The 25988-nt window shown below is 41.1% G+C and overlaps 1 long non-coding RNA gene across 1 annotated transcript; it reads right to left on the minus strand.

Moving 5' to 3' along the window:
• Window positions 1-1963: 1963 nt before the first annotated feature.
• LOC145410918 (uncharacterized) lies at window positions 1964-3459 on the minus strand. Its single transcript, XR_013899349.1, has 2 exons — window positions 3383-3459; window positions 1964-2317 (listed from the first exon to the last, which is right to left on the minus strand). It is a non-coding gene; the product is annotated as an uncharacterized LOC145410918 (long non-coding RNA).
• Between the last annotated feature and the right edge of the window lie 22529 nt (window positions 3460-25988).

Raw genomic sequence — 25988 nt, forward strand, 5'->3', positions numbered from 1 at the left:
GTATGTGAACTCGAGTGTCGGTGTGCTTTGGGTGTGTATACGTGTAAGAAATCAATGACCACTTAGCTCAAAGCCTGTTCCTTAATCACACGAGATAAATGAGGCCTAATCACGTAAACCTGCATATATCCCTCTGGTAACAAATAAAACAGAATATATTAACAAGGTCATTATCACAGTTAATTAAAGCGGATAATGGAAGTCGAATTTTGCGCCCCTTCACTCCGATGACGTATTTTCAGTTTTCTCCTGGCTGCCTTCATGCGATTGTATGCAGTTCAAGAGAGACTTTTGGAACTGGTAGGAGGGGGTTAGAGCGTGGCCTTTAATAAAACCTTTTACACTTAGAGGTCTGCCCGAGGTTCAATAAAATTAACCTGAAGGTGGCAAAAATAAGATAAAATCACGTCATCGTACTATACGGGTTAATATTTTCAAAAAGATGTGTTCTGAACTAAATATAAACATTTGCCGATACCACTAAAAAAAAAAAAAAAAAAAAAATCAATTGTTGTGGTGAAGGGACTGGTGGAATTTGCTTCTTAATCTCTATAATATCAGAGTTTTATTTTTTAGCTGTATTCAAATGTCAAGAGTTAGCCAGAATGAAGTAAAAGGCGTCATCATGCTCTAGGGGCTGATTATCTCCATGAATGATATGGTCTGTTCACTTTAACTAGGCGTAGAATTGCCATACCTTCACCTTGAGAAGTGAGGTGTAACAAGAGACTAACGCTAGAGATGTGGTGCTGGTCACGAAGAAGTGCTATGGAAAGGATGTAGAGTCGTAGTATTGTCTGATTCTGCCACTGAGCTACGGGAAATAAGCTGCAAAAGAGGACTCAAATCCACTCCTGCTTAAAGTGAATAGACTATATATTAATTAACTAACCTTTCCTGATACCTTGAGGAAGAAAATAAAGAATTACTAAAGAAACAAACGTAGAAAAAAACAAAGGCGGTTTATCCTTGTCATCGGTAGGAAAAGTTTGCGATTCTCTCTCTCTCTCTCTCTCTCTCTCTCTCTCTCTCTCTCTCAAAAGCTCTTTACTCCAAAAACACTTTATTCACCATCATATATTCAACATTGTATTCACCCTAAGAAAGACCTCTCGTACTGAAAGGGCTTCCAAGTTAATAATAATAAGTTGTCAAGATTAGAAACTTTATTTCAAAACACACGTCAGACAGGATTACAGTAGATCATGTCGCTGGTTTCGTATTTCTTCTCTTTTCATATTATTTTCCTAATTGTCTTGTGTTTGTACTTTTTTCCTCTCTCATTCTTCCTCGTTTTTCCAAGTCCTGTCCTCTCCATTTTGCTGGTGGGATGTACGGTTTGTTTACGTCACATTATGGTAGTTAAGAGAGTGAGGTGGAGGGGTGAGAGGCAGGGGAAGGCCAAGGATGAGATGGAGGGATGGAGTGGAGAGGTATATGGGAGAGGGGTGTGTGAGTTGGAAGCAGGGCGGTGAAATGGCGGGGGACAGGGCGACATGAGGGCGATTTATTTGTGGCCACCCCTTACGGGACTGAGGCGTCTGGCAATAGACAGATAGATAGATTGATAGATAGACAGAAGAGATTAGGTTGGGTTAGGATGAGATGAATTAGGTTAGGTTGGATTAAGCTGTCAGTTTAGGTTAAGTAATCATAATAAAGAGGAATCGTCAGGTTAGCTAGAATATTGTGCTCAAAAGGTAAAGTTAGATTAGGTTAGATTAGGTTTCGTGAAGTTAGGTCAGGCTAGGTTATCGTACTGAAGAGGTTAAGTTAGGTGACGTTAGGGTAGGTTATGAGACAGGTCACTCCCCTCGACTCTTTCTCACTCTATCAGCCTAGTTATTCCACGGTTTGTTTTAGTTGAGCTAAGTTAGGTAAAGGATAAGTTAGGCCAGAGTATCTTAGGCTAGATTAAGTTAGGTTAAGTTAGGGTGGTATATTAGGCGGGATTAAGTTAAGTTAGGGTAGGGTAGGCAGCATTAAGTTAGGGTAGGGTAGGCAGCATTAAGTTAGGGTAGGGTAGGCAGCATTAAGTTAGGGTAGGATAGGCAGCATTAAGTTAGGGTAGGGTAGGCAGCATTAAGTTAGGGTAGGGTAGGCAGCATTAAGTTAGGGTAGGATGAGGTAAAGTTATGATGCTAAGGAAATCAATCGTCTTGGCTCTGTCTTAGTGCATCAGCGTAATACTTCCAGGGTTCACAGCACACCGTCCCAACAGGGCAGTCGGGCGTCTCAAAGGACACTGGACCACAACTCTCAAGGTCCCCACACGCGCCAAATATGCTCGTGCACCGCCTCTCCCCTGCCACGTGCCCTGAAAGAGAGATCATATAGTTGAGGAATAATAATAATAATAATAATAATAATAATAATAATAATAATATGGTGGAGATAATGGTGGTGGTGGAGATGAAGAAAAGAAGAAGAAGAAGCAGAAGAAGATGATGATGACGACAGTAATGGTGGTGATAGTGGAGAAGAAGAAGAGAAAGAAGATGAGGATGATGAAAAACTATGCCCATCAACTGCACGAGGGTCTTTAAGTCTTTTAACCAGAGGACATAATTTCTCTTTTATTTGTCGTCCTGTTCCAATTCGTAAACAATTTCGTAAGCTAAATAAAAGCCTCTGTTAGTAGCAAGAGTGAAGAAAAAGGCTGTCAGTCAGAGTGGGGCATTCTGAAGCACCAATTGCGACTCCTGACATCATCATCATCAACATCATCATCATCATCATCATCATCATCATCATCATCATCACATTCTCTCATCTTCAACATCACCCTATCTGTATCTCTTCTCTGTAAATGACCGTAACATCTATGAAGGCTCTCTTTTATATTGTTAAAATCACACACTCTTATTCCACATCATTTTCGCATCTCTGTGCTTCATACCGTGCCCAGTCTACCCCCACGCTCATATATACGTACATACATACATACATACATACATACATAAACCAAGGTAGAGTTTAATTCATTCACTACGAGGACGTCTTTGATATTCTGTTCATGTTACCACCAGACGATTTTTCTTAATCTGGCTGGTCTCTTTCGAACACAAGGGGTTTGATATAAAGCCTTCACGAACACCATCAACACGCTATTTCTTTTACGAGCCTAATGAAATCGTCTGGGGAGGGCAGGAGTAAGAACAATCCCTTCAGAACACCCACGTCTTGTACATTTTCCTCTTGTTATGTCGTGACGATTTTATTCACCCTGAGGGAGGCTTTCTTAAACAGGAGGGGTTTGGCTCTTGACTCCACTTAATCCCTCCAGTGTGAGAGGTCTTCCCATGCTTGAAGAAAATCGTCTGGAGGTGGTAAGAAAAAACAATAAGGAGGTCACCGAGATTCAGGCTTCTACATGGCTTACCTTGAACTGACATGGCCATCATCACCATCATCATCACCACCAAGAGAAGCAGCCACCGCCTCATAGTGTTTGCCTTCATCACTCTGAAAACACAACACTTACAGTTAAATCACTCACCACTACTACTACTACTACTACTACAATTGCTACTGCTATTACTGTTACCACTACTACCGCTGCTACTACTACTACTGCTGCTACTGCTACTACTACTACTACTAGTACTACCACTACCACTACTACTACTACTACTACTAGTACTACCACTACTACTACTACTACTACTACTAATAATAATAATAATAATAATAATAATAATAACAATAATGCTTAGAAGTAATAAGTACAAGACAAAAACACAATCACATCCATGCAACATATTCCACAAACAGCATCAATAAAACCCAGATGTCCCTTCATTACAACAACGCCTTATTGCAACCACCAGAAGTGTAATTAGCTTAAGTGAGACCTTTTTAAGCTTATCAGTAATGTGACGACTTAATTATTTACATCCTCCTGTCAAACATTAATATACTCAGCTTAACAGACCTATCGTAATGAACCGTTTAGAAACAATTCAATATTCCTTCCTTACAGGTCCTTTTTTAGATGGAATAAGATGTGGAATAAGATGCTCTAGGAAGGACTATTGTTCAGTTCAAGAGAGACGCCTGGTAGTTAAGATGGTAAGAGTACTGTGGGAATAATAGTACTGGAAACTTCAATGCTGCACTCACAGTATCCACGGGGCGAGGTGGTGGTGGTGAAGGAGCGTGCGTGTGTGTGTGTCCAGAGGGAAGCCTGGCGGGGGAGTGAGTGAGCAGCGTGACTACAGTAGAGGGGAGATTAACCCTGGCCTTGAAGTTATGCGTCCTTTTGCCCTCTAGCACACGTACACACAAACACGTCCCGTACTTATGAACACTCCTAAGCATTAATTGTGTGATGGGTTTTGTGTTCAAGCTTCTGTTTACACTCACACACCCACCGAGCACTTTACAACCAAGCTAGAGCTAATATCAAAGTGGAAAAATGTGATAAATAAAGGGATATCAAGCATTTTATCACGGTGACTTGTACAACGAAAGAACTGCTTAGAAGGGTTTGTAACTAGGGGGTCAGGAAACTATCGCTCAGTAGGGGTTCTATGAAATCCTAAATGATCAATATTCCTCCCGTTGCCCGAGGAAGATTAATGTGTTTTTTTACATAACGGTGCACAAAATAAACAATACCTGCTGTGAATAAGAGAGAAAATAAGGGTAGAAAGTTATCATGGCGCCTCCTCATGAAAGTAAGACTGACGTGGAGAAGGGCTACTTTTTTTTCATTTTATATCGTCTTGAGTGTCAGATTGTTTCGCCCTGACTCTACACTGATTCGTATTTGATCCTCGAGTGTAAAGAGTTGTATTCCCTCACCGGACGCCAATTCAGGTCACATAATATAGGTTTGCTTTCTTCGTTCAATAATAACACAAAAAATAACAACACTGGAATCAAAGTGACTTACGTAAGATGATGAAGTGACTTACGTAAGATCAAACGAAGTGTTATCGGTTGCCATGCGCTCACTCTCGCCTTCCTCTTCCTCCTCCCTCCTCCTCCTCCTCCTCCTTCTTCCTTCCTCCTCCCTCCTCTCTCCTTCCTCCTCCCTTTCCCAGCTGTTAGTTCGAGGATATGTACATAAATTTTCCTAGACACATTTCATAATAAAGAAGTCTCCCTTTCAGTTACTTATTATCAGTCGTATCATTTTTTTTTTTTCACTCTATTCACTCTGGCTTAGTTGTGAAATATTTGGTCGTTGCATGAATGAAGAAAACTGCAAATAAATAATCCTACACACAACTCAGGCTTCAGAAAATGTATGATTACGGTGTTCATGGGTTTTCACGGTAACGAATAACTTAATTTCCTTTATTCACTTTTATCCTTAGGTGTCTGCTTGTCTGCTAGTCAGTTTATACATACTGTATTTAAATGCACGTGTAAAATTATGCCTAATGTGTTATATATTAAAATTCGTGTGTAGTGCGGACACAAAAGTTTTACATACTATGCAGCAACACTAACGCTCATAAGTGTGCATTTATAAAGGATCTTAGTCAATCAAAAGCATAAGTAATTCTCCATAACAGTTGAGTATTATCGCACATCTTTTATTTTTCACTTTTTTTTTCAATTTAATATTCACTCTTATTGGGTCGTGAAGTGTTTGGTAAATGTATTAATGAAGAAAGGCGTATATACAAAGAATAATTATGAATACGAACATAAGATTGTTTATAAATATTTCCCAAACTCACGTGTATATACAAAATAATTATGAATACGAACGTAAGATGGTTTATAAATACTCCCCAAGCTCATGCCAGAATAAATCAACTCTTGCCATACATACAGTCAGGGGTCGGCAACCTGAGGCACCGGGGTGTTGGAGAGGGACGCCTGCGTGTGGTGGCATCGACATAACGAGGCGACGCAACTGCCTGGCTATAGAAACGTCCCACAACTTCCTCCCTATCCGTCGAAAGGGGGATGGTGGACTGAAGAAGGGCAATGTTAAGTCCTCAGTCCATCTTGTTTACGCATAGATGAATCTGAGGTCACAACAACAACAATAATAATAATAACAGCAACAACAGCAAAATAACAAAAATAAGAACAACAATAAAAACAACACAACAGCAACACTAAAAACAACAATAACAATAACAACAATAACAATAAAAACACCACCAACAACAATAACCACATTTATAAAGGATCTTGGCCATTTTCTTCGATAATCAAGTCTTAGTAATAATTAAACATTATTAGGAACTTTTATTTATTTATTTATGTATTTATTTATTTATTTTCAGTTTATTATTCACTGAGACTTACCTGTGAATTTCGTGTTAGGTGTATGACAAAGAGAATGTAAATAAATACGACTTAAGCTAAAGAGGATTTGTGAATGCGACTCCGCCTTGTAATGTAAGTGGTTCCGGTGATTTCCTGACGCCTCTTCCTGTGCGACTTACTCTGGACGTTCAACCTCTCTCTCTCTCTCTCTCTCTCTCTCTCTCTCTCTCTCTCTCTCTCTCTCTCTCGTAAAGAAAATGGTCTCAAAGCAGCAGGAATAAAACAGATAATACGTCACCTGAATAAAGGGACTATACTCTTTTCACTTCAGCTTAGTCGCAAATTGTCATCTCTCCATTTTGATTGCTCCCTTGTAACTGCAGATTAACACTAGAGTATGATGATAGTCACGAAGAAGTGCTATGGAAAGGCAATGGAGTCACTTTTATTCTGCCATTAAGCCACGTGAAATAAGCTGCAAAGGTACGAATCTTCTGGGCCAAGTTTAGGTGAAAGGACTATAGAAGAACAGTGGAAATATTACGACTGGAAATATTATGGCTGGAAGTATCAAAACTGGAAATAATGCTACTGGAAATACTATGACTGGAAATATTGTGACTGGAAATATCATGCTTGGAAATATCACGACTCGAAATACTACGACTGCAAATATTACAACTGGGAAAATCACGACTGGAAATACTGCGACTGGAAATACTACGACTGGAAATAATACTACTGGAAATAATACGACTGGAAATATTACGATAGGAAATACTGCGACTGGAAATATCATGGCTGGAAATATCTTGACTGGAAATATTACGACTGGAAATATTACGACTGGATATATCTTGACTGGAAATATTGCGTCTGGAAATTTCAACGCTGCCCTCACAGAATCCAAGGAGAGGGAGGAGGTGAAGGAGGGGAGGGAGGTGGTGAAGGAGGGGAGGGAAGTGGCGAAGGAGGGGAGGGAGGTGGTGAAGGAGGGGAGGGAGGTGGTGAAGGAGGGGAGGAAGGTGGTGAAGAAAGGGAGGGAGGTGGTGAAGGAGGGGAGGAAGGTGGTGAAGAAAGGGAGGGAGGTGGTGAAGGAGGGGAGGGAGGTGGTGAAGGAAGGGAGGGAGGTGGTGAAGGAGGGGAAGGAGGTGGTGAAGGAGAAGGGTGTCTGTGGGGTATTTTTTTGTTGATTCTGCCATGCCCAAACAGATTTATATAGATTATGAGACTTTTTTTTTTAATTGAAGGGGTTAGATATTGCCCTCAAAAACCCCTTCAGTAGCACAGAGACTTCCTACTTCGAGCAAAATTCGTCTGGTCGTAGCAAGAATGAACTGAAATATACGTCACCTGATTCAAAAGGCTAACTAGCATATATTTATTAACAAAGCATAACTACCAACACGTCAGCTTAATTTTCAGTTCCGTGGCAATTTTCTGATGGGCTATGGAATGATGAAACAAGAACAGCATTAAAAAAAAAAAAGAAAAGCACAGAATATAAGAAATGGTAAAAGTAAAATAAACACAACATGACTCATTCTTATCCATTTACTTCTTTAATTAAACATAAACATATGATAAATGATGCTAAGTGATTTATTTCTTTACCTAAGCCATATACACAGTCCATCATTTCTTCCTTTAAAACGCATACAAAATAATTACAGACGGGAAAACCAGAGACTATACACTTCCCAAGAGATACATGAAAGAACACATGACCAAATATCTGTCATATAAACATTAGAAACACTGCATTTTGGACAGTCGCCTGGTGGTTTAGTGGACTGAGGCTGCGGTAGATATGAAATTCGTCTTCTGTACGCCCATCGATTCGAATCCCCGAGACGCCAATTGAGGCTTTGAATCATACAATGCATCCAGGGTTTATATCTTTCAGCAAAATCTATCTATCAGTAAAATTAAATGCTCAGGAATACATTAACCTCAGTTCTAATCACTCCAGTTCACAGGTGGGTGCTGGAGAGGGACGCCTTCACGTGGTGGCATTGATATAACCGGGCGGCTCAACTGCCTGGGTATACAAACTTCCCTTAGCTACTTCCCTCGCCCCCAAAAGGAGGATGGTAGACTGCAGGAGAAGGGCATCTTAAGCCTTCAGTCCACCTGGTCCACCTTTCAGATGAGCCTGAGGGAAAAAAAAAAGAAAAAAAAAGAAAAAGGAAAAAAAAAACAATAGTTCACAGGGGCAATACTAGACTTATAATTCCACCCTTCTAGTATCACCCCCTCTCCCCCCTGCTTTCTCCACTCCGCCCTGTTAGACTTGAAGGGAGCAGCATAGTTGGCCTACGGGACAAGTGATGGTCCTGTCCACGGGGAAGTTGAAACTCTGACACACGCCCACGGGGAAGCAACCACACTGAGGACGGGGCGTAGTGGGGAGCCTCTGTGGGAAAGCCGCGCCTGGGGGGAGAGAGAGAGAGGTGAGAGGGAGAGGGAGGGGTGAGAGAGAAAAAGGGGAGGGGGAGAAGGAAGGGAGAGAGAAAGAGGGAGGGGAGGGATGGTGCAAAGAACGGATGAAAGAGAGAGTGGGAGAGGGAATGAAACTGGATGTAGGAAAATCTGACGTGATGGGACGGTAAGAAGAGGTAATATGAGAGAGAGAGAGAGAGAGAGAGAGAGAGAGAGAGAGAGAGAGAGAGAGAGAGAGAGAGAGAGAGAGAGAGAGAGAGAGAGAGAGAGAGAGAGAGAAAAAAAAACACACACACATTTTTAGTACCATAGTCTTAAAATTTCTTCTCCTTGTGACCAACCAGACGATTTTACTCAGCATACGAAATCTGATAGTCAGAGGATTAAATTAATAATAACTTCTATGACCCCTTCATCACCAAAGCGTCTTGCATATTCGCTCCTTGCTACCTCCAGACGATTTTATTCAGCTTCGTAAACCCCTCAGATAATAAAGAGGTTAGAAAGTGTCTATTAATCTTTTTATTATTTAGGTCGCCTTTTATCTCTTTATTCCTCTGCCCCCGGACGATTTTTCTCAGCGTAGGAGAGATCTTTAGTAATGTAGGGGGTTAATGTTATCAATCCCTCCTACCCTCTCTGTTGAGCTGTATAAAACTGTCTGGTTGTAGGAAGGTGGTAGGAAGAACGATGTAAATTTCTGTTTTTCACATCCTTTTAGAGTTACCGCATACTCATTTTTTTTTCTCAAATTTTCCGTTCCTAGCCGCTGATCTCTATATGATGGTTGATATAAAACCCAAACTCATGCAAGTTAAGCTCTATATTTTTTTTGCACTAGTTTTTATTTTATTCCTCTCTCCTCATTAATCTATGCTGGATGCGGGGTACATAAGATTAAACTCAGATACTTCCAAAGAACTGCTTTTTTTTTTTTTTTTTTTTAATATTCAAGGTCAATTTGTTTTCTCTGCAGCATTATAAACTTGGATACACACCAAAAATTTGTTGGTCTACTACTCCCTCCAAAATTAGTATAGGAAGTTAATATATGGTTATTGAACTGCTGTGTATACTACCTTCTATCATCGAAAATTTCTGTCTCTCTGTCTATAGCCAAACGCCTGAATCCCGTGTGGGGTGGTCACAAACAAATCGTCTCCATGTTACCTTGTCCTCTACCATTAGACTGTCCTTTCTCCAACTCACACACTCTTCCCTCTCATTATTTCTCCACCTTATCCCTCCATCGGTCTCCCCCTCCCCCTTCTTCCCTCCACCTCACTCTCAGCAACTCTTCTAGTCAGCCTCATCCTCCACCCTGTCCACATGACCAAACCATCTCAAAGTATTTCTCTTAACTCTTCCTGTCACATCGAAAACGAGCTACATGTGAACTCCTAATCTGAAGCTCTTGCATGATGTCCCAGGCAAATTGGGGATTCTGGAAGCTTCTGGCATCTCATTGGGTAGAGAGTTGCTGCAGAGACCATCTTCCTTAGCAGTGGTTTGTAGCAGGTTGGGACGTTCACCATCCACTCACTTGATGGAACTGGTACGTACAGGTGACAGTAAGCAACAAGCATCTTATTTGTGATGCAACAGGAGCACATCATAGCCAGGGGAATGCTTGCTGAGAGCTTTCCTTGTCGGTTAGTTAGGCGTTTGTGTTGTTATCCATAACCTGTGTATTAGCGACAAGTTCCTGGGTGGTGATGGCCCTCCTACCCAGTGCGTGGTGGCAGGAAACAGCAGACCTCCCCTGGCACACACGGGAGGGCAGGCACGTTGTAGTTGTCGCGGCAGGTGATGTACGGCAGACACTGGCCACCTTCACGCTTGCAGGCAGACCCCACCTCTTCACCTGTGTGTGCCACGCAGGGGGGAGAGGACGTGAGAATTGTTGTTGTTGTAGTGGCCATAGATCCACGTAAATGTGAACGTTGTGGACTGGAAGCTGAAGTTGCCCTTATCTTGCAGTCCACAATCCTTCTTTAGGGAGTGTGGCTGGAAATGAAGTACTGTATGTTCATAAAATCAACCAGTGGAGCAGCCCTGTTGTAGTGTATCCATGCCACCGCGTGAAGGAATCCCCCCTCCCCCCAACACCGGGGTTGAGATTGGGGGATAATAGTGTTGTCATTCAGAGGAGAGGAAGTGGGGCTAGATAATTCAGTGAGGGGTAGCGAGAGAGAGAGAAGGGGGAGAGGAAGTGAGAGAGGGAGGAGAGTGTCAGGGAGGGTATGACGGTGCAGTGAAGGTATGAGAGTGCAGAGTGAAAACATTATATAGGTAGACAGATAGATAGATAGACAGATAGATAGACATATAGTTATAAAAAAATACTGAACTGAGGTGTGCGTGTGTGTGTGTGTGTGTGTATGTGTGTGTGTGTGTGTGTGTGTGTGTGTGTGTGTGTGTGTGTGTGTGTGTGTGTGTGTGTGTGTGTGTGTGTGTGTGTGTGTGTGTGTGTGTGTGTGTGTGTGTGTGTGTGTGTGTGTGTGTGTGTGTGTGTGTGTGTGTGTGTGTGTGTGTGTGTGTGTGCTCGGATGAGGAGGCGAGAGGCGAGGCGAGGGGAGTGGGATCCATAGACGGGACGGGGAAGTTAGTGATAAATTAAGGTTATCATGAACTGAATAACAGAAGGTGCCAAGAATGAATAAAAAAAAAAAAAAAAAGTGAAGGTAAGGAGGGAACAGAGCGTGGCTGGAAAAGATTATATGGTGAGGAAAAATACTTCAAAAAAGATAAAGTTCCAGACAAAAATATTGATTCCTTTCATTGCGATAAATAACTAGACGGTGACCAGCGAATTTGATAACGTAGTAATGTGACCTTCGAGACGCAACAAAACTTTTCAGAATGTTGTGTAAGAGTTTCGCAATTTTTCGACTAATATATGAAACACCTGTCCCTCCTGCACACCTGTATAAGCTTCCTCAAGGTCGACCGGAAGTAATAATGGAGAGAATAAATCGTCTTTGTTGCTGTGGACTGCTTTATCATCAGAGGTTCACCCCTTCGGTACGAGAGATCTCCCCTCAGCTCAATAAAATCTGGTAGTAGCAATTTCATAGTAGTAGTAGTAGTAGTAGTAGTAGTAGTAGTAGTAGTAGTAGAGAGTGAAGTATATACATGCATACATATATACCGTAGATAAGAGACAGACAGAGAGGCAGACATACAGACAAATAGACAGACAGACAAATAGATAGGTAGGTGGGTAGATAGATAGATCGACAGACAGACAGATAGATAGGCAAACAGATAACTGACAGATATTACTCAGATAATTTACTGATTAGGAGGAGGCGCTAGGGAGCCTTCTAATGCCACGAGAATACTACGCCTTGAAGCATATTTGAACTTGAATCATTTCCTCTTCCTTCCCTCGCTCCTCTCTCACCCCTTCCCTCCTTCTCTCCACTCTCCTCCACCCCTAATTTACTTCTCCTTCCCTCCTCCTCATCCTCATCCCTCATCACCTCCTCCATCCCTCCTTCCTCCCTCTTCTTCCTCCTTCCCTCCCTCCCTCCCTCCCCTGTGTCCTTGCTTGCACTCAAGAAACCGGTATTGGTGAGGGAGGGGGGAGGGGACAGGTGAGGGAGAGAAAGACATTAGGGAGGGAAACAGAGAGGGGAACGAATGAGAGGGGAAGGGGAGACGTGAGGGAAAGAGAAGAGGGAGGGGGAGAGAGGGAAAGGAGAGAGAAAGGAACTGGGAAAGGTAAGGGAGGGAGGTGGGAGAAGGTGTGTGGAGAGGTGGGGAGAGGTAAGAGAGGGAAAGGGGAGGTGGGAGGGAAGGGAGGAAGCATATAGGAGTAAAGAGGAAATCTACCGGCCCGTATTGAAGGTATTTGTTGGGGTAAAAGTAACTGCGCTAATGATTTAATGACTGTGAGTGAGAGAAGGATGGAAAAGAGGAGGGAGGGAGGTAAAAGAAAAGGGGGAATGGGGTGGAAGGGAGGAAAAAGAGAGGTGAGAGAAGAGGGAAAGGGGGAGAGAAAGAGGAGGGAGAGAAAGTGCAGGATAGGGTTGAAGGAAAGAAAGGGAAAGTAAGAAAGGTAAAGGGGTCAGAGTGAGAGGGGGAAAGAGAGAGCTTAAGGAGAAGGGGTGAGGTAAGAGAAGGAAAAGAAGAGGGTAGAAGAGAGGAAGGGGAGAGGTGAGAGAGAGAGGGGAGGGAACTGAAGGGAGGAAGGGGAGAGGTAACAAGAAGAGGGGGTTTAGGGTGTGGGAGGGAGGGGGAGGATATGCGAGAGAGACGATGTGGTAGAGTACGATCATTGTCAAGGTGAACTGAAAAAAGTGAGGGAAGAGGCAGGTGCAATCAGAGAGAGAGAGAGAGAGAGAGAGAGAGAGAGAGAGAGAGAGAGAGAGAGAGAGAGAATTAAAGATAGAATAGGGCGTGGATTTAATGAACAATGGAGTGGGAGAGGAAAGGGAAGACACAGAATAAAAGTAGATAAATACAAACTCAAGCGTTATTATCTTCAACCCCTTCCGTGCGACTGGCGTATCTTTAACACTCAATATTCACTTTCGGATCAATATAAATCGTCTGGCTTTCCCCTAACTTGAATAATAGCGTTTTTCCGACTGTGAGTGACATTACCATCAATTTCACTCCTCTGTACTCACTCTCAGCTGAATAAAATCGTCTTGAATGATAAACTACAAGAGTTATTCCAACCAAGAGAGAGTTAATAGTATCAGTCATTGCTGAATGTGCTTAGAGTATTTCCTGTTGGTAATGTACTCACGGTAACTTGGAAAGACAGTCACTTCTTGGGTATTTATAGTATTGTCGGAGCCGAAAGGTGTGTCAGGTGAGTCAGTGTCGGGTCCAAAAAGCTGTCAGGTGGAGCTACAGTCGCGGTAAAAAGTTGTCACAGGAGTCAGTGGTAACAAAGAAACTGTACGCACTCTTAACTTGCACCACAACACACTCTTCGACACAATTTTTAACCCTGACGGTAAAATGGAGGAAATTGCTTGACTGTAATATTCTAAGTCAGTCGCTAAGGAAGGGGTGCTACGTATCCGGCTGTCTCACTCAAGGCCGTATTCTCGCCAACTTTGGGACCTTCCAAGCACCTCTTCCTCAGAGATTTATTTTGCACAATACACCCTACTATTTGCTTGTACGTGATTTCTTTGCATTTTCAAATGTCAACGTAAAATGCATAAATAACATAAAATACGAAAGATTTTGAAAGTGAGGAAATGTTGAGGTAAGTTGTGAGGTAAAGGTGCTTGGGAGAAGCCTTAGCCACTTTATACCAGTGATTTATTTTTCTATTTTACTTTGTCTATCTTCAGACGATTTTATTCAGCTTTGGGGAGACTTCTCAGACTGGAGGGGTTAGATGTGGCCTTTGCTAACCCGTCCAGCGAGTGGGAATAAAAACCGTCTGGAGCTAGCAGGAATAATAAAAAAAAAAGACGCCACCGTACTGAAGGGGTTAACCGGGGAAATCACGGGACCAAGAACACAGCCTTGTTTTATATGCAGGATGGTCTATACATAACCCTCCAATAGAAACTCGCATGGCGCTATCGTTTGTGTTGCGGGGACCGTACAGTATGTTTGTGTTGCGGGTACGGTGGGGGGGTGGATGTGGCAGTGGGAGTAGAAAATTGAGAAAATTATACAGGGTAGACACTGATAACGATGATACATGAAAAATCGCCTAATGGAGTGGAAGAGGAGTGTTATATATGGACCACCCTATGTCTCCTAGTAACTGTGACTACTAATTCTTTGACAACCAGCACGGTACTCACTCTCCACTGTCACCATCACAGTCGCCAGCATCGCCAACAACAGGAGCACCGTCAAACACTTCATCCTCGTCAGTCTGAAAGGTAAGAATATATTTCAGGAAGCTTTCAAAGTTACCTGAAGCTTGCAGGGAAAAAAAACTACGGTATCTTTCTTTTCAGGACTAACCTTTACTCTCGAGAATGTAAAACTGTCTACCGGTAACCAAGCTGATTTGCTTTTTGGAGGGTTGGAAACACTGCGACATTTGTATTGCTGATTGGGCCAGAGGGTTTTACTATTTTTGGAGAAACCATACGCAATAAACAGGATTTAACCTTCAATTTCAAATCTTTTTACTTTCTTTAGTGTATAAACCTGTCTAGCAGTATCTGACATAATCTAAAACACCTTGAAGTGATGGAGTTGACAGTGTAAAGATATTCCCAAGTGTTGTGTAAATGATTAACGCAGTGAACCTACACCATGCTGTGTGTGTGCTGCGACGGATGTGCTCTGAGTGAGGTGTGGCGAGGGAGTGGGAGAGGGTCCACGGCTCCTCCTTATATATCCTGCCCTTGGCCTACCTCTGACGTTTTGAGACTGCCAACATACAGGTATATTTGAAATTTAATCTAATCCTTAATCTATTTTCCTTTTGTTGGTTCTACACAAAGGTACATACTGAATGATGATTTCTATGGTGACAAATTTGTGTGAAGATGCTTAAAGATAACATAAATATTTGAAGTAAGATAAACACTAGACTGCAACAAAGTGATGTAACAGAGGCGACATAAGACAAAAAGCACAACAACTGGATAGTCCCGGCAGCCATAAATAATGACCTTCCTTGAACAACATCCGACTTCAGAGGCAAGTAGGATTTTATCTTTAAAATGGAAATACTGTATTATCGTTCTTGGATATTCTTTTACTTGTGCTCTAGTATATACTGTGTTGATCAAATCTCTCTCTCTCTCTCTCTCTCTCTCTCTCTCTGCATCTTAATAGTAGCTTGAAATAATCTGCCAATCAATGAAACTCCACATAAACACTGAAAACATTTATTTAATACGTGATCTACAAAACAAGGACACTCCTCTGCAATAATCACTAATATAACTCTGAAAAAAAAAAAAAAAAATCGTATATAATCTGTGTCTCTTCTTTCAGCTCGTCTAATTCATACGTCGGGCACATTCATTACTCTCATCCCTGACGCATCATATCAACGAGAGTTATTTATGGGCGGAGAAAACTATCAAACCTCTTTCAGACTAGATATGATAGCTGCTTGACCTACGCACAGAGACAGCTATCAAGTTATTTTGTCTCTCAGTTTAGGAGTGTTAGCTAAGAGGGGGAGAGTGATCCATGGACTGACAAAAATATCAAGCTTCCCTCTCAGGTTAGGAAGGGTTATAGCAGAGGGAAGTGAGAAGTAGAAGCTTGGAATGTATGGAGAAGAAATACCTCTTACTATAGGGAAACACAGGTAACCCCCCTTTCCATTACCAACTTTGTCAGGTTCACCATTTTCTTCATCACCATTTTCATCAGCTTCATTTTACTGTTATCAAAATTATCATCATCTTCATCACCTTCCCTCTATCATCTTCTTAATCATCTCCTCCATTTTCTCTTTCATTTTTTTCATCGTCTTCATCCTATCTCCTGACACAGCACACAAAGGCTCGACCCGGACATTTGTGATTGAAAATGGAGAGTATGAATGATGGAGGATTACACTGGTTATAGAACGTACAAATCCAGAGGCCTTTGCTAGAACAGATGATGCTCTCTGATCCAGGATGTTGGGCGACACCTTGGAGATGGGAGAGAAGGAAGATTAACGGGAGAGAAGAAAGACCAACGGAAGAAAAAGAAGATTAACAGGAGAAAAGCAAGATTAACGGGAGAGAAGGAAGATCAGCGGAACTATTGATAAAACTAATGTCACTAAGATGTGGACAAGATATAGTTTGGCGCTGATTTCCGAAGCATGTGATAAATACAGCATGTCTGACCTTTCCGCGTCCTTGCTGACTACACTCTGCAATGTGCGTTGAAGAAGGATTGCATATAAAATTGTAAGGTTTCATAAATAACTTTCAGGCCCTGGGGTTTTGATCACACTATCGATCTTTCGGTTTTAATGCAAGAGAAGTAGTGTCGCATCCACCGTGGTTGTTTTGGATATGTTAACTACCAATGCTCTCAGTCCTCTTTCGTATCCATTTCCACGTTTATAATAGCAATTGCAGAACCATGAACGTAATTATCAGAAGAGTTACCATGAAATTTGTAGCGAGCTCCAAGCCTCCTCACTGAAGCTTACCATGGTGACGAGCGTGCAAATCATGAGCATTATTAGAAAGGTTACTATGGATTTCTTACTTAGTTCCACATCTCCCCAGTGAAGCTTACCGTCTTAGATATTCTTTGCCGTCGTCACGCTCATGTCAAACGCAACAGCCAGACTAACACAGCTCACTTCAATAATTTCATTCTCCTCCCATCATCATCATCATCATCATCATAATTATCATCATCATCATCATCAGTCACTATCAATATCAGAATATCATACCCACAGACTTCCTACCTCACTTCAATAATCTCACTATCCTTCCATCACCATCACCATCATCATCATCATCATCATCATCATCATCATCATCATCAGTCACTATCATATTACAAAAGATACATCACAAACATCAGAGTATCATAACCCTCACCATTATTTCCATTCCAGTATAATGAAAAAAAAACTAATCTTGAACTGAGCTGACCCCCATCATCATCATCACCATCATCATCATCGTCATCATCATCATCATCACCACTGGAAGCATCCTGGTCCTCATTTCGCCTTATTTGCCTGGGGGAAAATAGCAGGAAGGTCCAAGTCGGGCGAAAACTGTTGAATTGTTAGAACCAATTATTTTTTTGTGACGGTATAAATGCGAGGTTCTCTGGATTATATTATTACATTTCCCAGATGATTGTAGTTGATTAATAGATTTTTTTTTTCCAGACAGAAGGGGGTTCGATGCTGCCTTCATTAAGTACATTTTCCCCACTAAATGAGATTGCCCTTAAACTGGAGGAAGGCGTAGGGAGGGCAGCGAGAATTCACGTCATGCTTCTCTGTGATTATTATTATTATTATTTTTTTTTTCTTTATTCATGCTGCTGCCCAACGATTTTATTCTTGCTTGCGAGAAAGCCCATGACGGTGCTAGAAGGACTGAAGGCTGTATCTAACCCCTCCAGTTCCATGAGCCTGTGTGTCTGTGTGTGTGTGTGTGTGTGTGTGAGAGAGAGAGAGAGAGATGCTGATTTATCATTAACTTTTCTCTAACTGAACTATTAAAACTTGGGTTCCAATTCATATCAACTTATTAGGCGTACGAAGCACCGGTTATTTACCTGTTTGTTTTGTATATAGGACGTTGATAATCTCTCGCATTTTATTCTTGCAATCTAAGCCAGCGTTAATATAATAAGAATAACAAAGAATTTTAAGATGCAATTCGCCCAATGATTCGCTAATGAAAACTTGTTAAAGAGTCTCCTAATCCGATGACTATACGGCTGTTGAACCCCAAAACTATAAAGTCAACCAAATTCCTTTCCACGACATTTCTCTGCTGATCTACTTTGCATTTTCTGTTTTGTAATTGACTTTTATGATATTCATTTAGTGTTAGTATCGACACAGATTGTATAAGTAACACACAATGGAATACTGACGTCCTGGAAACATAAAAAAAAAAAAAACTACATGAAAGAGTTTCAATGAATTCCGCTGTGCCAGTGAGAACACCAGACACTGGCATGGCGGGGACGTACACCCCCTTCCTCTTTTATTTTCGCCTGATCGGTGGTTACTCATAATGAACGACCAATGTCATTTACCAAAATAAATGTAAAAAAAAATATCTTGCATAAATGTTACTATAGAATCATTTCAGTGAATGGAGGGATTTGGTGAGAAATTAAAGAAATTTGGCACAGAGTCAGCATAAGCTCAAACTTGTGGTAATTCGGCTGGGAAACACGCCCTCCTTTTTTTTTCCAAGCTGCTGGATACGCCCTGAATACGAATCTCACCAATGATATCAATGCCTTGCTCGTGGGGTCCGGGGAGGTGTGTTCCGGTTGTGAGTTATCAAGGAAGAGAGGAGAGTTGCCAGACCTCCTGCCTCATATACTCTATCGTCACAGGTGCTGAATAACCCCAGGGTAAATAGAAGGATAAATACCTTGAACCCCTTGTGCATGAGGAGGTCCTTTTTATATTGGTGTGTCAAACCCCGCACTCCATAATTCACCAAACGAGAGAGGTTCTTGTACTGAAAGGGTTCGACACAGTCACTTAAATGGTGTCGTCCCGTGAAGCGTACAAAACAAGAGAGGGTTATCCTGTACTAATTTAGTATGATAAATGCCACATCAGTATGGATCCAGTCCGCTTGGAGGGCCGCCACTGGCAAAGGAGATGATTACCTCCAAATACACTGGCCTATTTTGAACACTGGATCCAGGTCTCAACCGCTACTGACCTACTTATATTGATTTGTGTGTGTGTGTGTGTGTGTGTGTGTGTGTGTGTGTGTGTGTGTGTGTGTGTGTGTGTGTGTGTGTGTGTGAATGAATGATGTATTAAAAACTGTATGACGTTCTACCTTCATTATACACTCAGAAAGATACCAGGCATTTCCCTTGAGAATCTTTTCAAATGTTTCGTCCACAGTTTCAAAACATAAAGACGGATGATTTTCATTTTAAAAGATTGTGTTGTGGTCAAGAGTGTGTGAGGACAAAGTGATTTAATGGCGGTTCTGTCGGGGAGTTCCCAGGAGGGTGTAGGGAGCTGATGAAGATGATGATGATGATGATGATGATGATGAAGATGATGATGATGATGATGATGATGATGATGATGATGATGATGAAGATGATGATGATGATGATGATGATGATGATGGTAAATGCAAACAATGTCGGTATTACCACGAAGCACATAAAATAAAGGGAACACTGAGGGGTAAATGGTTAAAGTAAATCGCTAAGGAAAAAGTGCTAGGAATTCTATACGAGCGAGAAGATTACTCTTTATCCTCGTCATCAGTCGCTAAATTTTGCATTTTTTTTTTCTATTTAATCCTCAGTAATAAGAGAAAACTTAAAGATTCATTGCACGTCTACCTGTTAATTAAATCGCTCAGGCTTTGTCATCTCCTTTCGACAAATAGTTCCGTGTGGTTTGTGTATTTATGTAACTCACTCCCCCCTCCCCCCCCTTCTCTCTCCCTCTCTCTGCATCCAAATGTTCACTATGACACCCATGATGAAGGCTGGTCACTCTCTAATAGTAACTGAACTTTTCTCTCAGTCAGTGAAACTCACCTTTATTACAGATGATATTTATTTTACTCATGAATATACAAAGCAAAGATAGTTCGAAAAAAAAGAAAAAGAAAAGCTAATTACATATCTCATCATGAAAAATATCATCATCATCATTAGCACCATCATCATCATCATCTTGTTGTTATTGTTGTTCGTCTTCCTCCCCTTCTTCTTCTTTCTTCTTCTTCTTTCTTCTTCTTCTTCCTCCTCTACTTCTCTCTTCTTCTTCTTCTTCTTGTACTTCTTTTGCCTCTTCCTCTTCCTCTTCCTCCTCCTCCTACATCTTATTTCTTGACACAACAAACATGCAATTTGTTGGAGCAGTATTCAACGATGGGGACTTGATATGATGGTGGTGTACAGCGGTTGAAAAACGTACATACCCCGTTTTCCTCGCGATTACAGGGTCTACCCTCGAGTGGTTGGTAGCCTGGAAAACGGGAGGGAAAAGAAAATGGAATGTCGACCATGAGAGAATAAAAAGAGAGGAAAAAGATGTAGTACCAGCCATGAGAGGGAACTACAGAATATAGAGGAGAGTATGGAGTAGAAAGTATGTAGAAAAAGATAAAGGGCTGACTATGAAAGGGTAAACAGAGAGGAAGAAGATATAGTAAAAATCATGACAGAGTAAAATAGAAATAAGAGATAGTGTCAACAATGAGAGAGTATGTAGAGAAAAGATAAAATGCAGACCATGACAAAAAAAGAAAATACAGTGTCGACTATAAACGATTTTGTAGAAAAAATAGTTCTAACTATGAGAGGGTAAACAGAGAGATAGGAGACATATAAATAGGTCAACTGCTTTTTGCTTTCCTTTGTATAGTTACTACTTGACATTTTTCCACGCTGATTCCTCCTCCTCTCTTCTTCACAAAGACTGATTTACACCTCAGCCTTTTCTGCTATTCTTTCCTCTGGTGCTGGAAGGGACGCCCTCACCAGGTGGCATTGATGTAACTAAGTGGTGGAGCTGCTTGGCTATACAAACGTCCCTCAACTCTCCCTCCTTGTCCCCAGAGAGAGGGTAGTGGATTGCAGGAAAAGACCAGCTTCAGCCGGCAGTCCACCTGGTTCACGTCCACATGAGCCTGGGGTTTCTATAACTACTGCTGCTGCTGCTGCTACTACTACTACTACTACTACTACTACTACTGCTACTACTACTACTACTACTACTACTGTTACTACTACTACTACTACTACTACTGTTCTTCCTTCTCCTTCTTTTATGTTGCTATTCATTTTGCATATTCCACCTTGATATTCTCTTGCATGTTGTTCATATCTGTTTAATATAAAAACGTGCATCACTCTTACACTAAATGAAATACAAATCAAAATATGATAACCCAGACCATGGAGGGCATTTTCATAACCAAAATTCAGCCATCACCACAATTTCCCTTTTAACAGCAACTCCATTACTAACGTTGAGCTGAGGTGAGTCCTGTCAGCATCATCACTATCATCACCACCATCATCACCAATGGCATGAGTAGCATCCTGGTCTTCATTGCTCCTTAATCTGCAAAATAAGGAACATAATATATAACCCTCCTCGTCAACGTTAGTCCTGCATCATATACTCATTTCCTCCTCCCACTGCCACACCTACGCCCACACCTGCAGATTGAGCCGTCTCCACAACACACTGGATGCCAGCAGGTGAGCTTCGAGCAGAGAGCGCTATTTACGGCCCGCCTTTAAGTGCACACTAATTAAGTCAGTACAGGGTAGCGATTTAGTCTAGTATTTAGCATAAGGAAATAATGTTGCTTTATTTTGAGGAATATAATGGCCTTCCTAATTACCTTAACTACATAATTAGCACATAATTACAGTGACATCTTTATGCACAATTTCTTGGTGCTTTCAGACGATCTTTTTTACACGGAAGAATTGCAGGATGATTACCTCCCGTCACACACACACACACACACACACACACACACACACACACACACACACGTCTTTCACACCCAACCACTTCTGCGTTACCATCCACCGTCCATACTGAATACACACCAAGGCCGTCTCATTCCGGACTAGTGTAATTGTGTTAAAGGTAGGGGAAGGAGGTAACATTCAGGCTGGAAGATTCTAAGATTGTGATGAGGTTACTGAAAGACGTATGTAATCCCTCCAGTTCGAAAAATATCTCGTAAGCTGGACAAAATTACCAAGAAACAGCAAGAATTTAAGATACTCCTTAAGACGTTACCGTATTGAAGGGGTGGGCCTTATTCTTGCAAAATATGATGAAGAAAAGCCAGGAAAAAAAGAGAGAAACTGTCATAGGAGTACCCAGGTGATTTTGTGTGTGTGTGTGTGTGTGTGTGTGTGTGTGTGTGTGTGTGTGTGTGTGTGTGTGTGTGTGTGTTCGTAAATTGCTGAGATATTGATAACTTCTCTCCCATTCACTACTATAACCTTGTAGTCGTTCTTTCGTTTAATTAGGAGAGTTACTAGCACTTCCTCCTTACTAGTTTCTCTGGACATGTGACCAGTAAATTTCTCGCCTGTTATCATTGCAAAGTTGATATTAAAATGATAAAAAATGACATAGGAAAGAATATTTATGCCTAATATGGAATGAGTCACTGTGGATATATCGACATCGCATAAATAACGCACAAGCGAATACTGACATGCTGGATGGAGAAATAAATCGGTAAGACAGAGATGCAACGAACCTTCTATGTACAGTACAAGCTCTTACCAGTGATACCAATGTCTTGCTCGTGGTGTCTGGGGAGGAGGTGTGTTCTTCTTGAGAGCTGGCGAAGGAGTGAGGAGAGTTGCCAAGCCTCTGTCCTTATATACCCCAGCATGCCCAGGTGCTAATTGACCTCAAGGTAAATTGTAGGATGACCTTGATGAACCCCACCTGCCCAAGGACTAATATACGTGGAGGAAAGTTAAGGGAGACTGGGTAAAAGTAAATCGTTAAGGAAGAAGTGTTAGGAAATGTATACCGTTGAGATTACGACTCATGGCTCTCGTTATCAGTCGTTCAGAGCAATTGTCTACTGAAGTTTAATTAATAGTTGTTAATGTAATTTGCCAGGTCCTTGAAATTTTGAAGACTACATAAAAAAAGGTTATAATATTTTGGAGCACATCTAGGTTTTATAAAGAAATGCTTGTCCCCCCCTTCCTCTCTCTCTCTCTCTCTCTCTCTCTCTCTCTCTCTCTCTCTCTCTCTCTCTCTCTCTCTCTCTTTCCTTATTATAAACAGAACTTACTGTATATGAGGAATAGAATATCATGGACTAATATTAAGGAAATGATTCGCTCTAATCTGAATTGGTTTAAAAAACACTTTACTTCTCACCATCATCTCCTCCTCCTTCTCCTCCTCCACCTCATCATCATCATCACCACCATCATCATCATCATCATCATCAGCAGCAGCAGCAGCAGCAGCAGCAGCAGCATCTAACTCAATTTTCAAGTTTATATAATTTTTAAGTGCAATCCAGAAACAGGAAAATGAAAAAAAAAATAACAGCAGGAAATTTATTCATCATCATCATCATAGGATACATGTCTGTTGCTTAATTTTCTCTCTCTCTCTCTCTCTCTCTCTCTCTCTCATAACTAACAGTATCATCTCATAACTTTAACCTGACAGTGCTCAACAAGTCAAAGCTCTCTCTCTCTCTCTCTCTCTCTCTCTCTCTCTCTACACGGTCACATATATGCAGCAGACGGTTCCGTAGGGGCAACCAGCATTCGGAATCCTGGGGCCTTTTCCGCACCTGTATGAAGCCACGCAGGAGCCTCCCTCTCTGGCACACCTGTTATATACTCTGGAACCTGGAGAGAGAGAGAGAGAGAGAGAGAGAGAGAGAGAGAGAGAGAGAGAGTATTAATGATGTGCATTATTGTTGCTAATATAATCATTTTGGTATTATTATCATCATCATCATTATTATTATTATTATAATTATTATTATTATTATTAGTATTATTATTATAAGTAGTAGTATCTTAATTGTTATTATTATTATTATTATTATTATTATTATTATTATTATCATCATCATCATCATCGTCATCACCATATTCTCCTTCCTTATTGATCAATGATGGTTCAAATACATATGTTTTACTAATTAATCTATCAATTACACATTCATTTTTTTTTCATTATTCACAAAGTATTACAACCTTGTACAGCGTTTTTGTTTTTGATTCCTACTCCCATCCCATCTTTTTATTTTTTCAATTTTCTTTCCTCATGTGTCTTATTTTCTCATCTCGGTTGTCATTCTTAATTTTTCTTCTTGTGTCAAACTTTTCTCATCTTTACTGTCATGCTTTTTTTCTTCATTTCTTTTCTCGTCTCTCTTATTATTCTTCATTTTCATTATATTTCCCTTTACACCCTTTCTTCCCATCATCCCTGCACGCCAGAATTACCCCGTGTAAACAAAGGGATCCGCCATTTTTTGCCTCGCGTCTTTCACCGTCCCACAAAAACACTCTGGCTATCACTGGGGATGAAAGACGGTATGAAACCTAATCTCCCTGCCATGTCGGGAAAATTCTTCGTCGTCTGGAACTTTTAGATTTTCTCCTACGTAAATTTCTGCCACCGAAAAAGCGGCTTCGTGCATGTGCGTCGTAGGAAAATAGATTATAAACACAGCCGACACGAATCAAAAAGGAAGTATCAATGTATGTGTGTAGCTGATACCTGTCTGTACGCTGAAAGATTTGCGTAGTCAGTCCTTAGTGTTTTTTCCTAAGAGAGTGATTTTTGTAAGGTACTGCTGTGGGTCTTTGTTTGCTCCCTTTAATACCTTGTTACATGTTTTTATTATTCAGATAAAAATGGTTCTCTGTATACATGGTGCCATCCTTATGTCTTCTTTTTAAGTAGGCATGAAGTTTAAAGTTGACAATTGAAAGTTTAATTCCCAGAACTTAGATTTATGTAGAAGGTAATTCGAGATTAATGTGTATCTTTTTCTCGTGGTAATTGTCTCCTTACTTCTTATGGAGACTGCAGGGTAGGTTAAAACAGCAATATTATTAGGCTTTCCCCCTGTCTATGACCTCCAGGCTTTCAAGGACTGCGAAATTAATGGATCTTTAGTTTGTTCTTTTCTGTTAACACTTTCTTTGAAGGGGACAATTTCTCTATTACTTTACCCCTGCACTATGTCCTCGTATTGAATGGGTTACCACATACTCACCATGCACTGTCATCACCACCATCACCATCATCACCACCAGCAGCAGCAGCAAAATGCGGCACTTAAGGGAAGCCATCTGAAAACACAGATTCCTTATGAGTATTTATAATCAGTGTGACCATACGGGCATTAAATATTCTGTAAACACGGATCTATTAAAAGGTTAATAAACTTGGCATCACATTCGTCTGCAAAATGACAAGGATGTTAAGATAACTATGGTCGTAATGTTACAGATTTTAGAGTCTGTCTAGCATCTCTCCCTTATTTTTTCCTTAAGCGATTAATATGCTTAGAGACTTTTTTTTTTCGCATTGTATTTAAATGTATATATGCACATCTATTCAGTATCGGTACAATAAGCATTGATAACCCCTCAGAGATTATTAAAGTGGCTATGAAAAAATGGATTACTGTTCCAGCTGCAAGAACAGCTGTGTTATAGAGAAAAGGTAAATTTAAAAAAATGTATATAAAACTAAATTCTTTCGTACCAGTTGCTGTTACAGTGTCAACGGCCAGTAGTGAGTTGGGGAGAAGGTAGGCTGCCTTCAAAACTACAAAGGCTATTAACCAAGCTAAAAACGCTGAAATGTAAAGCACCTAAATAGTATACTGTATTAGAAGGTGAAATAACAGCAAGAAAATAAGAAGTAATTTCAACGCACTTCTCACAGTGACAGCGGGGAGAGGCGAGGCGAGGACTTAGTGTGTGTGGATGGACGGAGATGTGACGAGGAAGTGAGGCAGGTGCTCTGAGCTGTGACCTTATATACCCCCTGTGACCTTGAGGGGAAAGACAGGTTTTGGTGGGGAAATTTTACATAACACGATATTTCGTCTCTCTCCTTGATCTTTGTTGCTAACCCCTCAAGTGAGTGTTTTTCCTCAGCCAAAGATGATTGTCTAACGCAGCAA

Source organism: Coenobita brevimanus, chromosome 87 (genome assembly GCF_032717465.1).
Source record: "Coenobita brevimanus isolate Jiangsu-jjx chromosome 87, ASM3271746v2, whole genome shotgun sequence".
Classification (NCBI taxonomy): Eukaryota; Metazoa; Arthropoda; class Malacostraca; order Decapoda; family Coenobitidae; genus Coenobita; species Coenobita brevimanus.